At 41.1% G+C, this 16,390-nt stretch overlaps 1 protein-coding gene across 6 annotated transcripts in view; it reads right to left on the bottom strand.

The window, feature by feature from the left end:
* Window positions 1–16,390, bottom strand: part of ADAMTS3 (ADAM metallopeptidase with thrombospondin type 1 motif 3) — a 186,771-nt gene that overhangs the window by 112,661 nt on the left and 57,720 nt on the right. The window lies entirely within an intron of this gene.

The following is a 16,390-nucleotide window of genomic DNA, read 5'->3' as shown; positions in this document are numbered from 1 at the left end:
CTGATTATGAAAAGCCTTTTGAGCTATACTGTACGGAAGCTGATGGTTGTGCAGCAGGTGTCCTCGCACAGAAACATGGTGACGCTAGCAGACCGGTAGCATACTATAGTGCACAATTGGAAAATGTGGCAAGATCACTCCCAACATGTCTCAGAAGTGTAGCAGCAACTGCTCTTCTGGTAAGTAAGAGCGAGGACGTAGTATTAGGACATAATTCAACTGTCTATACACCCGATGCTGTATCAGCTCTGTTAAACTCACCCCAAACCAGACATGTTTCTTCAGCTAGATTCACGAAGTGGGAACTAGCCCTGATGGCACCCTCAAACATCACCATCAAACGATGTAGCACCTTAAATCCAGCTACATACCTTCCATATGTGTCTCTAGAGACACAAAGGGTGGGAGGTGAGGAGACCCTGGTTGATGATGAGTTAGGCAAGAATACTGACACGTATGACTGTATGGAACACCTGAATCAGACCTTTACTGCAAGGCCCGACATACGTGACAGCCCCTTAGAAAATGTAGATTTTACATTTTATACAGATGGGAGTTGTCATAGACAGACAGAGATGGGAGAGCTTTGTACTGGTTACGCTGTTGTAGACGATCAGGATGTGGTAGAAGCTGAACCCCTTGGTCCACCTCACTCACTCAGCCCAGGTGGCGGAACTAGTAGCATTAAGGAGAGCGTGTGAGTTGGCAGAGGGTAAATCAGCCAATATATATACTGATACTAGGTACGCCTTCGGGGTAGTGCACGATTTTGGGGCCCTTTGGCGTCTTAGAAACTTTACGACAGCAGCAGGTACGCCAGTGGCACACTCACAACACATAAAAGGACTTCTGACAGCGATACAGTTACCCAGAACAGTAGACGTCATAAAGTGCAAAGCCCATACCTTTGAAGAAGACCCAGTGTCATTGAGCAACAACAGGGCGGACAAAGCTGCTAAATGGGCAGCAGGGCAACCTATGACTGTATCGACCGAGACTATGATGGTTTTTCAGACATTAGACATGCAGAAACTAATTGAAATGCAAGATTTGTGTTCCCTGCAGGAAAAGGCAGTCTGGAAGGTGAAGGGATGTGGTCAAGAGTCCTCAGGACTCTGGAGGGATGGACAAGGTAAGCCTGTAGCTCCCCGAACGTACTATCCAAGCCTGGCTGAAGCAGCACACGGCCTGACTCACCTGGGTAAAGAAGGTATGTGCAAACTGGTGAGAGCATACTGGTGTGCTCCTGGATTTTCCTCTCAGGCTGGTAAGAAGGCAATGTCATGTCTTACTTGTTTGAGGAAAAATGTCGGGAAAACTATTCCAACTGAGCCATCCCACATCCCTCCTGCAGACGGACCTTTTCAGGTAATACAAATGGACTATATCCAATTACCACTGTGCAGGAATCTAAAGTATGTGTTAGTGTGTATTGATGTGTTTTCCGGTTGTGTAGAAGCATATCCGGCAGCCACTAATACTGCTGTGTTTACTGCAAAGAAAATTGTACAAGATTTTGTATGTAGGTTCGGCATCCCTCGAATCATTGAAAGTGATAGGGGTACCCACTTTACTGGTGATATCTTCCAAAATATGTGTAAACTCATGGGAATCGGTAGCAGACTTCACACCACTTACCGACCACAAGCCAGTGGTAAGGTGGAGAGAGTAAATGGTACTATAAAGAACAAGCTTGGTAAGGTAATGGCTGAAACTGGGTTGGCATGGCCTGAGGCTTTGCCTTTGGTCCTCCATAGCATTCAAACCACTCCTAGACCTCCTCTTAATCTGTCCCCCTTTGAGATACTGTTCGGATGACAATCGTGAGTCCACAACACGACTTGAAGTGTAATAATGAAGTGACTGTACAATATCTTATAAGAATGAGTAGACAGCTAAAACAATAACAACAAAAACTAAAAATGCTGTCACCTGGCATGAACTGTCATGATGTTGAACCTGTAGACTATGTAATGATCCGCAGTCGAGACACCTGAACCAGAGACGTTGCCCCAGAACTATCTTTCCAGCGATGGAGTGGCGGTTTTTGTTTTTCTTTTGTTCCAGTATTTTCCTTGTTTTTACTCTTTCTAGGACATTCTATTTTTGTGAAGGAGGATGGAGGATGGAGGAAGGTTCTGGTAGTGATGCGGATGAGATGGAGGCAGAGGAAAAGTTATTAGAATACTCAGAGCAGCCCATTATCAAGCTTGGTCCGGGGGTTATGAAAAGGTCTGCTAGCTCAGGAAATCGGAGGCAGTGTGAGGGGCTATTGTCTGATGAGTATTGTATCTGCAAGTTCTGTGACTCCCTAGTTGAAGAGAGATGCATCCAACGATGCCAGTCCCCCAGTACTCTGAATATAGGCGGGCATCCTTTGGAGGATTATCACTCCCTGGTGGGTAAGGTGCTAAACCCAACCGAGTGTTGGGTGTGCTCTCACGTTCCGCAAGGACAGCATAATATAGGACTAGTGCCATTCCCTCTAAACATATCCGAAGTACTTGAATTGAGGGGTGGGAGGCCCATAGACGGGAGGTACAATAACACTAGGTCCCCTAGTCTGACGCTTCGACAATACTCCATAGACAGATCTTTGCTGTGTCTAAATATCTCTCATGCAAAACATCTGGAGAATTGGGAAGCTGACCCATCAGATCAGACAATGGCTCGCCACACTCATTTTAGAGGGAGACTCACAAGGTCACCAATAGGCAGGAATGTTGATGGAAGTCACAAATTAGGGCGTATAACCAAACATAAGAAGGTATCCATTGGAAAAGTCTCTATAGATAATTGTAAAAATGTCATCCATGCGGACACGTGTCTCGAGCAAATGAAGACACTGGGCATGGGTAGTTTTATCAAAACTCTGTGTGATATAATTAATGGACATACTGTTCCTTATGTTCTCCCTGATGATGTGTATTTTGTTTGTGGAAGGAAAGCTTATTCCTGGGTGACTCCGAGTTCCAAGGGCTTGTGCTTCTTAGCTAAACTGGTTCCTGAAATCATGACTATTACTCATGAAGAAATGGTTGGTATTCACAAGACTACATCACCACCATACTTACACACACACAGTATGAACACCGTGGCAAGAGAAATATGATTCCTGGTGAGGAGCCCATAGCTACAAAATTGATTAGTGAGACCGCTGGGTTTCAAGTTATGGTTGCTCTAGATCTCACCAGGACCGCTCGGGGAACATTAAACTTTAAATATATCCAAGACCTAGCTAAATTAATAGATAATATCACCGAGATGTATGATGACACTTTCAGGTATACTGGAAGGGAGCTACAAGCGTACAAGAAGGAGTTGGTGCAACATAGACTGGTACTAAATTATCTCACGTCTATTACTGGTGGGTACTGTGTGACACTGGCCCCCCAGTTTGGTGTCAAATGTTGCACTTACATAACCGATAATATGAATGACCCGAAAGAGGTTATAGACCGGAAGATGGATGAAATTTTGCAACTGAAATGGGAATTTCGAAAGAACCATAATTCTTCGTTATATAAGGTCGGGGAAAAGGTGGCAGGTTGGTTCTCATGGTTGAACCCTGTGAAATGGTTCTCCGGTCTGGGGGAGTGGGTACAGGAAATGGTTGCTAGTGTAGGTAAGCTCCTTCTCCTTATACTGGGTGTCATCTTAGCGATTGGTTTATGTGTGAAATGTGTTCCTACTGTGTTGAAGTGTGGAAAATGGTCTCCTAGGAGTAACACTGAGAAAGAGACTGAAAGGGTGGTACCAGATACCGAGATCATGGTCTGTGAAGAAGTATTGTATAATCCTGAACTTGAAACGGTGATTGGGTGATAGTTTATTACACTATCAAAGGGTGGAGCTGTCGAAGTCAGCAAACTGGATAAAGTCATTTCAATTAAAATCGAGCAAACTTGGTTGTCTTTGTCTGAAAAGATGCGTACGGTATGCTACGACGTACAAGGGCACGCTACGGCGTGAAAGGGCGTACGCAGCTACAACACGTGGTAGCAACAGTATTTGGTCTTTTACCATACATTTGCACAAACACGCATACTTGTAAAATAGTACACATTAATGGTTGTTGCAACACATAGTCATTTATGTCGAAATATAGTAGTATTTATGTGTTATAATATGAGTTATATGCACATTAGTGAAATATATGGAACAGGTTGAAGGAATCATATCATGTGTGGTATCATAATAAACCTCTTTACATTTGCTACTGTTTGGTTCACTCTGCGAAGGAATCGCAGAGTGCATACACAAGTTATGAATGATAGGGAATTATGAACTACTTAAGACTAAGGAATCTTGGCGGGAAGAGCAGAACATACTCCCTGGAGAGATGACCCCCTCCTTTGGATTCTTTAGGATGAACTAGCCAATGATTGACAACCCCTTGGACCTTCCTGAAACCTGAACCAATAGAAGCAAGCTATACCAACTTCATTGTTTTTACTGTATTCCTGTGTGCATATAAGCAGCAGCTTCTCATCTAGTGGTCAGACATCTTGTCCCCAGACTTCAGGATTGAATGACTGCACACTGGATCCAGAGCGCCTGCGATAAGTAATGGCTGTACTTATTATTATTTCGCTTGAATTATTCTGCTACTTATTGAGAATAAATCTTTGTGCTTTGGAAACACAAATCGAGGTTCGACAATCGTTATTGGTTAGCGACAATACGCACTTAACACCCCTTACTATAGTGCTACCCACCCGGGCTGGCTTGCCTAGTGCTGGTTGCGTTAAAATCAGTGGGAACCCACGCATTTGTAACTGCAGAGTGGGGGGGGGACTGGGAACGCTACCTGCTGTTTGCTTATCGGGAGGTGCCGCCGGAGTCTACCGGTTTCTCCCCCTTTGAACTACTGTATAGCCGCAGAGTCCTTGGGCCCCTTGACCTGTTCCGGGAGTCTTGGGAAGGGGAACTACCCACCCAGGATGTCACTGTGGTGGAGTATGTGTTGAAGCTCAGAGATCAGTTAGAGAATCTCATGGGGCTAGCGCTGGCTAACCTAGCGGAAGCGCAGGTGAAACAGAAGACTTGGTATGATCAGGGCGCATGTGCCAGAGTACTTGAAGTAGGGCAGAAGGTCCTTGTTCTGATGTCCACCCATTGTAATAAATTTTGGACAGGACTACGGAGCTATTGCAGTGGAACTGCAATTTTAATTCACATTGCATACCTTGGTTTTTAACATTTTGTTAGCTTTTCTATTCTTATAGAAATACACATTCTTTTACATATATAATAAAAGTTATGTTTTACTTTCTAATAATTATTCATCTATAGATTCAGAGTGCCCCTTTTGGTTGTCATGTATTTTTCTTTGTTTCCTCTATAGTATCTTCCAGTGTTAGGGTGTGCCACTCAGTAGTTCCTCTGTATTCAAGAACTCTGAGATATGAGTTGGTCTATCCAGACACTCATATAAGGATCTATATTTAGGATACACCTTATGCGGTATGACTTTTCTGGTGTGATCTGATGCCCATGCACCAGAACAAGCTCCAGGCTGCCTAGGCTGGACAGTAAACGGTCTCAAAATGCCTGAGTGACATCACTCACGTGGTGTCATTTCATAGCGAAAGCAGGCGGCAGTGGACGTGTAGAGCCGGTAGCAGCAGTTTGCTGCTTACCGACTGAGGAACCAGGGAGTGACCCACTACCTGACCTCCTCATGGATGCCAGAGAGGAAGGTGGTGTAGAGGAGGTAGGCTGGGATGGGCAGTAGAGTGCCTGCAAGAGAGAGCAGTTGGATGCAGTGCTGTGGCCCTTTGCAACTCAGTTCAGTAGGAAGCCCGGTCGGACTTCCTTGGTGATGCACCATGTGGACACTGGTGAGCAGAGGCCAGTTAGGCTTATCGGGTCTCACCAGGAACTGTTTGAGCTAGTCCATGGACGTCCTCCGTTGTATTAGTTCCCAAGAAAGACGAAACAACGCGGTTTTGCGTAGACTACCGCCTGTTGAATGAGGTGACCGTGTCTGATGCCTATCCCCTGCCCCGAATTGACGCTCTTTTAGACGGGTTAGCTAGAGCAAAGTATTTTTTCACCTTTGAATTTAGCAAGGGGTATTGGCAGATAACGTTGACCCCCGAGGTTCAGGAACGGTCAGCATTCATCACCCCATTTGGCCTGTTTGAGTTTAAGTCCATGCAACTTGGGATGAAGAATGCGCCCGCCACCTTTCTGCATGTGGTTGATTACCTGCTGGAAGGGTGTAAAGGCTTTCCTCAGACGTACTTGGATGACATTGCCATTTTCAGTAAATCCTGGGAGGACCATCTGAGACACGTAGGGAAGTGTTGGAGAAAATTCAGTGGGCAGACAAGGAGACAAGTGTCAAATGGGGATGTCAGAGGTGCAGTACATGGGTCATGTGTGGGAGGAGGTAGGGTTAATCCAGAACCAGCTAAGGTAGAGGCTATCCGGACTGGACCTGGCCCATAACCCAAAGACAAGTATTGGCCTTCTTAGGGACCTCAGGCTACTACAGACATTTCGTCCCAAACTTTAGCACTGTAGCGAAGCCCCTGACAGTTCTCACTAAGAAGAAACTCCCCAAAGTAGTTGACTGAAAACCCGCTTGTGAGCTAACATTTCAGTCATTAAAGGAAGTCCTAGTTCGTGCCCCAATACTGTTGGCGCCTAATTACGACTAGGACTTTATTGTGCAAACTGATGCGTCACAGTATAGACTGGGAGCAGTACTTAGCCAGGTAGGGCCTGATGGGCAGGAGCACCCTGTGACCTATTTGAGCAGAAAACTTCTAAACCGGGAGGTGGGTAATGTCACAATTGGGAAGGAATGTTTGGCCATTGTGTGGGCAGTGAAAAACTTCAACCTTATTTGTATGGATGACATTTTACTGTGGTGACTAATCATAATCCTTTAAAGTGGCTACAACACAACTCAGAGGAAAATGGCCGTTTGTTGCGCTGGAGCCTTGCACTTTAAATTTATGTCTTTGACATAATTCACAAGCAAGGAAAGACTCACAGCAATGTGGATGGACTGTCTCGGCAGGAAGAATCAGATCCTCCGGATCACCTCCTGTAACCCTAGGAGACTGCGGACCAGGAGCCAAATCGTCAAACATGGCACACTGGTTGCCGCATGAACAAGGTGGGGAGGAGTGTGACTGGATCACTGATAAATAACTTTTGGTATAAATTTATTTAAAGGAAATAGCGCTTATTTATATAATTGACAATGCACTTATTTTTGATATTGTGTATATTTTGAGATAAGAAATGGTTATTTCTGAGACCAAGGTAAAAAATGTGATTTTCTGCTTAAATCTATCTAGAGGAAATGCCTTATTTCTGATGTATATATCTGGTACAATAAGTCTCTGTTTTGAAAGCTTTTTGTATATCTTGGTGTAAGGAAATGCTTTGCTTGGGGTTATACCTGTCTTTGGGAATGTGTATTCTGTGACTGTCTAAAGAAAGGATTCATGTTGATTGGATCTTTTGATGTGTGAGGGCTCACTTGAAGACAGGAAGGTTTAATTAAAGATTTGCTGCTAGATTTCCTGAATCTAAAAACAAGATGGAGGACATCACAGAGTTTCTAGAATTTCACAGATAAGCGTAAATATTGTTAGCTTTGCAATGCATGTAAATGTATGTTTTGGTAAACAGGCTACATCGGGATTCTAAAAATAGCCTGTGTCCAAATCTGTATAAAAAGCACTGTCCTGTACACTGAAATGTATCATTCTGATGTTCCATCTGACCTGATCACCTGGTACCTTAAACCAGTGTGAGAGCAAATAAGCATCACTTGCTTCACATACCTGCTTGAAAACATCTTCAATATTGCTGAAATCCTGTGACCTGCAGATTAGACCCTAAATCTAATCCGTTCTCCGGCTGTTTCTGAGGTTGGACCCAGCTCTCCAGTACCACCGCTCTGCCTGCTACCCTGCAGCTCTGGTTAGCGTGATAGGCCAGGGGGGATCCATCCACAGCAACCTTGATCCATAGTAAGAGATCCGGAGTTACCAGCCCAAGTGTACCAGCACAGGAGTACACTAGCAGTGACAGCTACCCAGAAGGAACGTGGTTCTGAGCCCCATAAAGGAGCTCAGTGGTGGCAGGAGGGGCGTATTCGGAATAACAAAAGGGGGCGGTGGCAAAGTAAGCCCAGCCGGTTCCCAGCAACAACAGAGAGAGAGGCAAAGGCGGTCCATCCTTTCACAGATTTCTGGTGGTCACAGTATGGACTGGGAGCGGTACTTAGCCAGGTGGGGCCAAATGGGCAGGAGCACCCTATGGCCTATTTGAGCAGAAAATTTGTATGTTAAGTAGTGGGACATTTTGTGTTCTTGAAAGTAAGGAACCATTTGCATAAACTTCTTTTGTAAACATTTAATCTCACTGTCTCCTGAATCTGAATATCTATCTCTTCAAATATATTGGAACCTATAGGTTCCTAAAAAAGAGATTTAGTTCATGCCATTATTTGTGGTGCTTGCGTGTGATATTTGAGAAAGCTGCTGAAATCAGAATTGTGTATGTTATATATGTGAAGCTGCTAAAATTTAAAGTTCTATTTAACTGAATGCTAACTTTCAACCCTACAAGTTTGATTTTATAATAGCATCTAATTTTATTTGAAACTAAAGAATTGTAATACCAATATTTTTGCTATTGATTATATTGTCTTGTAATAACCCTGGATCTTCTTTTTAAATATTATTTTGCATATTATATTTTATATTGTAATTTTATACTTTTATTTGTGAGAGCTGCTGCTTTTCTCCTTTCTATTGTCCATCTATAATGTCTGGGACTACAGAATCCTTGAAGCAGCAGCTATTATTTCACTATTTGCACTGTTAGTGCCAATAAGGTTTTTTGTGGTTCTGTGCTTCATAAAAATTTCACGTGTAGAGTGTTATGGCAGTCACTGACACATCAGTACTCACTCCAACAGAAGCTTTGTAGCTGAATCATTGCTCCCGAACGCATGCCAATAGCTGCCTTCATTCTAATAAAACCATTGGCAGAAGCTAGCCCTACTGATGCAGTTATTTTTTATAGAAGTCAGAATGTTACAAGAGTCTCTCATAATAGAATTGAAAGCCGTTTGCATTTAGAAAACACACACACATATATATATATATATATATATATATATATATATATATACATATATACACATTTACATATATATATATATATACCCTAGTATATATAAATCAATAAAGTGTCTTCATGAAAAAACTAATGCATCAGATTAACTCACAGTGAGGGCATAATGCTCAAAACTCAATCAGTTCATCAAGCAGTCAGACAGGAAAAGAACACAGAGGGCAGATAAGACCCAAGGGAAGATAAGCGTCAAGGTTGGGTCCTCCATCCTCATTTACACAATGGGTTAGTTTGTTAATGTTCAGTGGGAGACAGGGAAGGGCGGAAGGGGTTTGAAATTAGGCCAATAGGAATTTAATTGGACAAGGGAGAAGGGCGGCTATTAGGGGATTTGTTGGATTTAAAAAGAGGCCATGAACATACTGGGGACTGTCTGCACAATTACCACCTAAGTAAAATGCAGCAAGTTTAAACTAACATGTGTTTTAATTTCAGATGTGTCAAAGCAAAATTGAATATGCACCAAGACTGGCGAAGAGGTAAGAACCGTTTCGCTGTACCACTCAGCTGCTATGGTGATATTTTCTTACCAAATCATGACAATAGGAGGTTGACTACTCCTGGAATTCAGTATGATAAGTAGCGATAGAGAACATTCCGTATGGCCACAAATTAGAAAATAGACACCCATGTCTTTATTACAATTAAATATTAAGAGTCAGTGTATTTTTTGAATAGGGGGAAGAGGAGAGGGCATCAGCCATTAGGCGACCTATTCATTAAACAGGCATAAGGATCACCAAAACTGTTTAGTTCTCAACAATATAGAAACTATATATACCACTCATAAAACTTTAGTTGGGTATGAAAGCCTATATCACCCAGACTATGTCTTTGCAGATTCAAAAATGTAAACTAAACTGACATGCAGAAGAGTCTCAGTACAGTGAGTCACATGATTCAGTATAAGTTACACTGTATCACATTTGAGTTATAGCATGAAAAAACACACTTGTTTCCTTAATAGTATTTTGTAATATCAGCTGACATTACATTAAAATGCAATTCCGTGAGGCTGCTAATATGTAAACCAAAACAAGAATCTGCTTATGTTTAAAACCGTTTCAATGGGGCCGATCATGTGATCATCCTTTCCCCCATGAGAACAGCTGATATGTGCATCAAAACAAATCATTTATTGCTGTCATTAAGAATCAAAAGTTATGTGAATACAATATAGTAACCTGTCACATGAGACAATTAAACATTTAAAATTGCAATCACCAATCTGCTCTACAATTCATCAAAGTAACAGACTAATATTCAATTTATATTTTTTAAACATTTTTTTCTTACTGAAATTGATTATAAATACATATACAGTATATGTTACATTGTAGAGTTTCAATTTACAATGTATCGAAACTTTCAGCATAAACAAGAGATTATGAATAATTGTAATTATCCTGTACAGAGTTTTCTTATCTAGTCTGAACAGCTTGTAATATGGACAATCAAATATTGTACTATAGCTTTCTAACAATAAAACAATGTAACATTTGACAGAAATCTCTTTGTATTATTTTCTAAACATAAGTTTTAGTGTGTCATAAAACTGGAGGCAACCTATTGTATCTGAATACTCATTCATTTGAGCTACAATACATAGCCAAAGATATGTGAAAACCCGGTCTAATGACAGTGTTTGTTAATTTCAGCCACACCCATTGTTAGCAAGTGCATAAAATCAAACATACAGTAATGCAATCTCCATTTTCAAACATTAGAATGGGTCGTACAGAAAAACTCAGTGACTTTCAATGTGGCACTGTCTTAGGATGCCACCATTCAAACAACTCACATTTCTCCACTGCTAGAACTGTCCCAATCAATGGTAAGTGCTGTTATTGTGAACATCTAGGAGTGACAATAGCTCAGTCACAAAGTGGTGGGCCACACAAGCTCACAGTACCGGCGGCTTGCCAAGTGCTGAAGTGTGTAAAAATCGTCTGTCCTCTATTGCAACACTCATCACTGACTTGCAAATTGCCTCTGTGTCACAGTCGTCTGTATTTCTTGATCCTATTCTGGACCCTTGAGCCTAGCTGGAGCAGGACTGAAACGGAACCTAGCGGCCTGGATGATCTTTCTGCTCATGTAGAGTCCTCAAAGTAGCACAAGCAGTATAGGAGTATAAGGACCAGAGTCTGTGTCTGCGTGCTGGACTGGAATTCAGTGTTATACCTGACTGGAACTGTTCGTGGGAATTCATTCCCGGCTCCTGTGGCCAGGCACACGGACTGGAACCCACTAATAAGAACTCAAATCGGAAACACACGGAAAATAGGAACTGAGATCCGTGACACGGGATGGCAAACTAAGGACTGCGTGCAAGGGACAGACCTGGAACCCACACACAGATACACTTAACTGGAAATAAACCATAGAGACTCAGAACCAGCCGTAGCAACAGAACAGATGATACCGGTAAAGCTACTGCGAGTGCAGAATAGATACTGGATGGTGCAAATTTCTTACTGAGGTGAGCATTCTTGCTGAATGTAGAATATTGCAGGAGGATGAGCAGCTTCAAAGTACAAAGTACTTACAGAATGATGAACTCCGGATAATGCAGGATGCTTGGAAGAAGATATGCTCTTTAGAATGCAGGATACTTGCAAAGTGATATGAAGCTGGTAAAGCAGGATGTACTCTGAAGAGGATCACTTTGTAAACACAGGGAATCAGGAACAGTGCAGGAACAACTGGAACCTGGAGCCAAGAACTATCCTCAGGAGAGAAGTGTGTTGTTCTGGCAATGAACAGATCTCAGCAGCAGGTTTAAATAGGGTGTCCCAAACAACTATTGGCTGCACAATTCATGTGATCACAGCTGCTGAATATGGTTGGCCTGGAGTGATCACCTGACTGCATCAAAGATGGCTGCACCCATGCAGCAGAACAAACAGTATGTGTTTATTTACAAACGGAGATGTGATGGACAGGAATGCTGCAGGCGACCAGGAGGAACCTAGGTAGCCCTATATGACAGTGGCGGATGAGGTAAGTGCGGCTAAGACCCCGATGTGTGACACTCTGAAAGCAATGACAATATAATAACCTTTTGTTGGAAGTGTCATAGATTGGGTTTCCATGGATGAGCACATGCACACAAACTTCCGATCACCAAGTGCAATGGCAAACATCGACTGAAGTGGTGTGAAGCAAACCGTCATAGGACTCTGGAGCAGTGGAAATTCATTCTCTGGAGTGATGAATCACACTTCACCTTCTGATAGACGAATTAGGAATCGCCAGATGACAGGAGAATGCTTCCTACCCGAATGCATACTGCCGACTGCTAGCCAGGTATTATCACCTAACCTCACTAACGCTCTTGTGGCTGAAGGGATATAAATCTCTGCAGCCATGGTCCAAAGTCTAGAGGAAAGCCTCCCAGAAGAGTGGAAGATGTTACAGCATCAAAGGGAAGACCAAATCAATATTAATGCTTTGGAATGAGATATTCAACAAACACATAGGGATGTGATGTTCAGGAGTCCATGTAGTGTTGCTTGTGATAGGCTTCAAGCTTGTACAAATAAGTTATATAGTCTTTTATTAACCAAGTGATGGAGGCACAGAGAAACAGGGATGGAAGTAATCCCTTCCAAAGGAGAAAGTAAGAAAATATGTGGAGCTTGTACATAGACTTGTGTTTCATTCCAGATAGATTGGTGGAAATCTGTTCCCTTATGAGCTCTGATAATATATTAACGTAGCTCTCCCGGGTGTCATAAAACTTTGAGTTTGTTTTCCTTTTTGCACAGAGGATTCCAACCAGTCCATTCACAAAATATAGAACAACTTCTCTTTAAATAATATGAATGATGGATGGGTGCTCTGGACCCACATGTGGAGAATGCTCTTTCTTGCTGCAACCTATTTGGCCATGTAGTAGGATATCAAGTATAGCCTACTACAGTGGGAAATGTAAGTAGTTAACTGGTTATTCTGTATAAAATCTCCACACCCAGATCCAGAACAATCTTATTAAAATGCAAGCCCAAAGACAGTGGAACAAATCATATGACACTTATGGCAATTTATATTGTATGATAGGCCTATTATAAAACCTTGCTGTAGTCCAAGTAACCGCTGTGGAAGATATTAAGAAACATTTTCACATGTATGACTACAGGAAGAAATTTAATAGAGGTACATACTGTTTGGGTAGTTTTCCATGGCAGGGAAGTGTACAAGAAAAGGCATTTTAAAATGACTTACTAATAAATGAATTAACCTTACCACTAGTTACCATCATTAATACTTGTTAATGAAGTGTTCTAACAATGTGTGTTCAGCATGCCGACTGCCCCCATCCCTTTGATGACAACTGCCATCATAAGCAAATTGTTATTATTATTATTATTATTATTATTATTATTTATATAGCACTGAACTGTACATTAAGATCATTCCCCCACAATCTAAGAGGTGTGGGGAATGATTAGTACAAATGGTTTCTTTTTATTAAATCACTCTATGACTGAGGGTTATGATACACTTACAGTCTCCTGCTTTAGAGAAATACTGCATATAGAGTAGTTTATTCACATGCATTATCAGGGATGTCTCTATAAATTATATTGTGCCATTTTAGTTTGTGTCCTATATAAGGGTCTCAATATCTGTCATTTGCTGGGGGTGATGAGGGCAGTAGTGATACTCGGCATTGAGAATGGCACAAATCAAAGGAAGAAAAAGGGACAATTAAATATCTGCTAAAAAGTCATGTCATAGTAAGCCAGTATTCTTGTATTAATTTTCTTGTTGAATAAGGCAAAACACAAATTAATTAAAATTTAAGAATGCAATCAGGCTCTTTTGTGAATTAACCAGCAGCTACTTTGTTAAGCATGCTGGACAGTAAGAGAAGACAATTTGTTATAATTTACCCCTGCAAATTGGCTCATTTTCTGCACACTAAAATTCCCACAGAAAAGAATAATCGGTGGGTCTCATCTCACTAAAAAGATCTTCAAACTGACCTCTACATTAATAACACTTCAACAACTTTTGCTGCAAAAGGCTGTGAAAAAACAGGACCAGTCACCACAATGACAGCTCATTTGAAAGCTTCAAATGGCTAGTTCAACCTCTTACAAGGTATTCAATAAAAAGCATTGTCTGACTAGGGTCTCAGAAGGAAAAGAGTGATCACATGTCTGTTCATTTGTTCCATTTCTGAAGAAAGGGGAAATGGGTTGATTGTCTACACATTTAGATGTGTTGTTTTAGTACAGAAAAAGGACAAAGCCTACATTATCCAATTGTTCAATATTTGACCAAGGCTGTCTGGTCTTGTTTCTCTAAATCTAATATAACTAGTGTCATCTCACCACAGAAACACAGCATGTGAAATCATCCATTTAGTTGTCAATACTAACAACAATATTACACATGCTAAAAGGAATATCATAGAAGTGTAGACCATAAGGCTATATGAAGTTCGGTTAAATTTCCATTTATAGTATCGACAGGGAAATCTGCAGTGACTTTCTTAAAATTTAGAGTTGGTGGATAAATTATTGCCTTTATGCTAAGAAACTGCAGTGCTACTTTATTATTTATGCTGCTGATTAAACATTAAACATATAAACAAGACGTAGGTGATATCTGTCAGTAAATTGTTAAACTCCAAATCATGGCATAAATCTAACGTGAAAAAGTTGAGAAATAAACCATCCAATAATAGACATAATAAAATCTGTATTTGGGCATAAAAATGTGACTGAATGACACGAGTAGAACAATGATTATAATACACAATGACATAATTAATTACGTTCTTTACCCCCAATGATATTATTCATTAATTGCTCCAGTATTTATCAAACATTTTCGTGTTTGAGATATATATAAAGGCACCAAATTCCTACACAGCTAAATTACCCATTAGTTTAAAATTTGGTATGGACCTAAACAGAAGAAGCTCATTAGAAGATCTATTGTGTCAGCTTCTGCTCTAAGGTCTGGTATTCCCAAGCAACCAGGAGCAACACTCAAATCATCCTTAAGTTGTGCGTGTTTCCCACCTGTGACAAAGGCACTGCCGCCCAGCGTCATGACAACCTCACCATATACACAAGCATTCTAGCTCAAAGGAAGCCTGCAGATAAAGACTCACTTACTAGCCTTTACTTTGTCGAGAGGTAATTAATATAAGCACATTACAGCCCACAGTGTTTTTTAACAAGCACTTTTGTCGAACGGATCACAGAAATGTTCACACTGTTAGATGGCTGATCTGGAAGTTATTGGACAGTTTACTGGTCATAATATTTGTGTTATATTAATTAGGGATAAGCACAGACTATTAATAATATGTGAAGATTAAGCAGCCCATTTCATAAAAATAACTTCATTTATATTTTTCTATTGGCATGACAGGGAAAATCTACCAGCAATATAATGAACCATGAAAACAATCCAGACACCAAAAGGCATGTAAAATAACATAATATACGGCATTCACAGCATAACACAGTTCTGATAATTTGTTTCATAGGTAACAGAATAACTACAGCCTACTCAAGGGTGGAAGGGAACATACAGCTGAATGTCTCTGTATAAATTATGAATAACAACTGACATCAATAGGTTTCAACTACATCATCACATTTACATTACACTTCTGATGGGTTAATGGGACACCATTGTAAGGGCAGAGACACACGTTAATCTTCAAAATGCTCTGTTCACATAACGGTGAATGGGAGCACTAACTGACCTAAGTATAAGAATCATTCCTCATTCCTATACAAAAGGGTTTTATGGGGATTTCTTTTGTATTTTATGTACGTACAGGCTCATGTGAAAAGTGGTGCCTATTGCATTCACCATCCATCATGTGTTTTACCAGCTGCCGACAAATGATATACCAACCGAAAGGTTTGTAATCTAGATTAAATAATTTCCTCTCTGTATAAAATAAAATCCAACACCATAAAGCATTTTATGGGTTATATAGAAAATGGTGTTAGTCACAGTGGCAGACCAAGTGGGCTCCAGTGCAACAATTACAAAGAGAACTCAATATTCTGCCATGTTACACCATCAAGCTAGTCTCAAAGCACTTCCTCCCTACTTAAAAAGCCCCCTGAACTGGTGAATACTATAGCTAGGTATTGCCAGCAAAAGCATTGGCCAGGGGCCTTTTTATCATGACGAGGGCATATTCGCTGGCGATAGCCTTCTGCCAGGAGCCTATTTATCAATG

This window comes from Mixophyes fleayi, chromosome 1 (genome assembly GCF_038048845.1).
Source record: "Mixophyes fleayi isolate aMixFle1 chromosome 1, aMixFle1.hap1, whole genome shotgun sequence".
In the NCBI taxonomy this organism is placed as follows: domain Eukaryota; kingdom Metazoa; phylum Chordata; class Amphibia; order Anura; family Limnodynastidae; genus Mixophyes; species Mixophyes fleayi.
The sequence above is the reverse complement of the archived record's forward strand: the minus strand, read 5'-3'. Positions and strand labels throughout refer to the sequence as shown.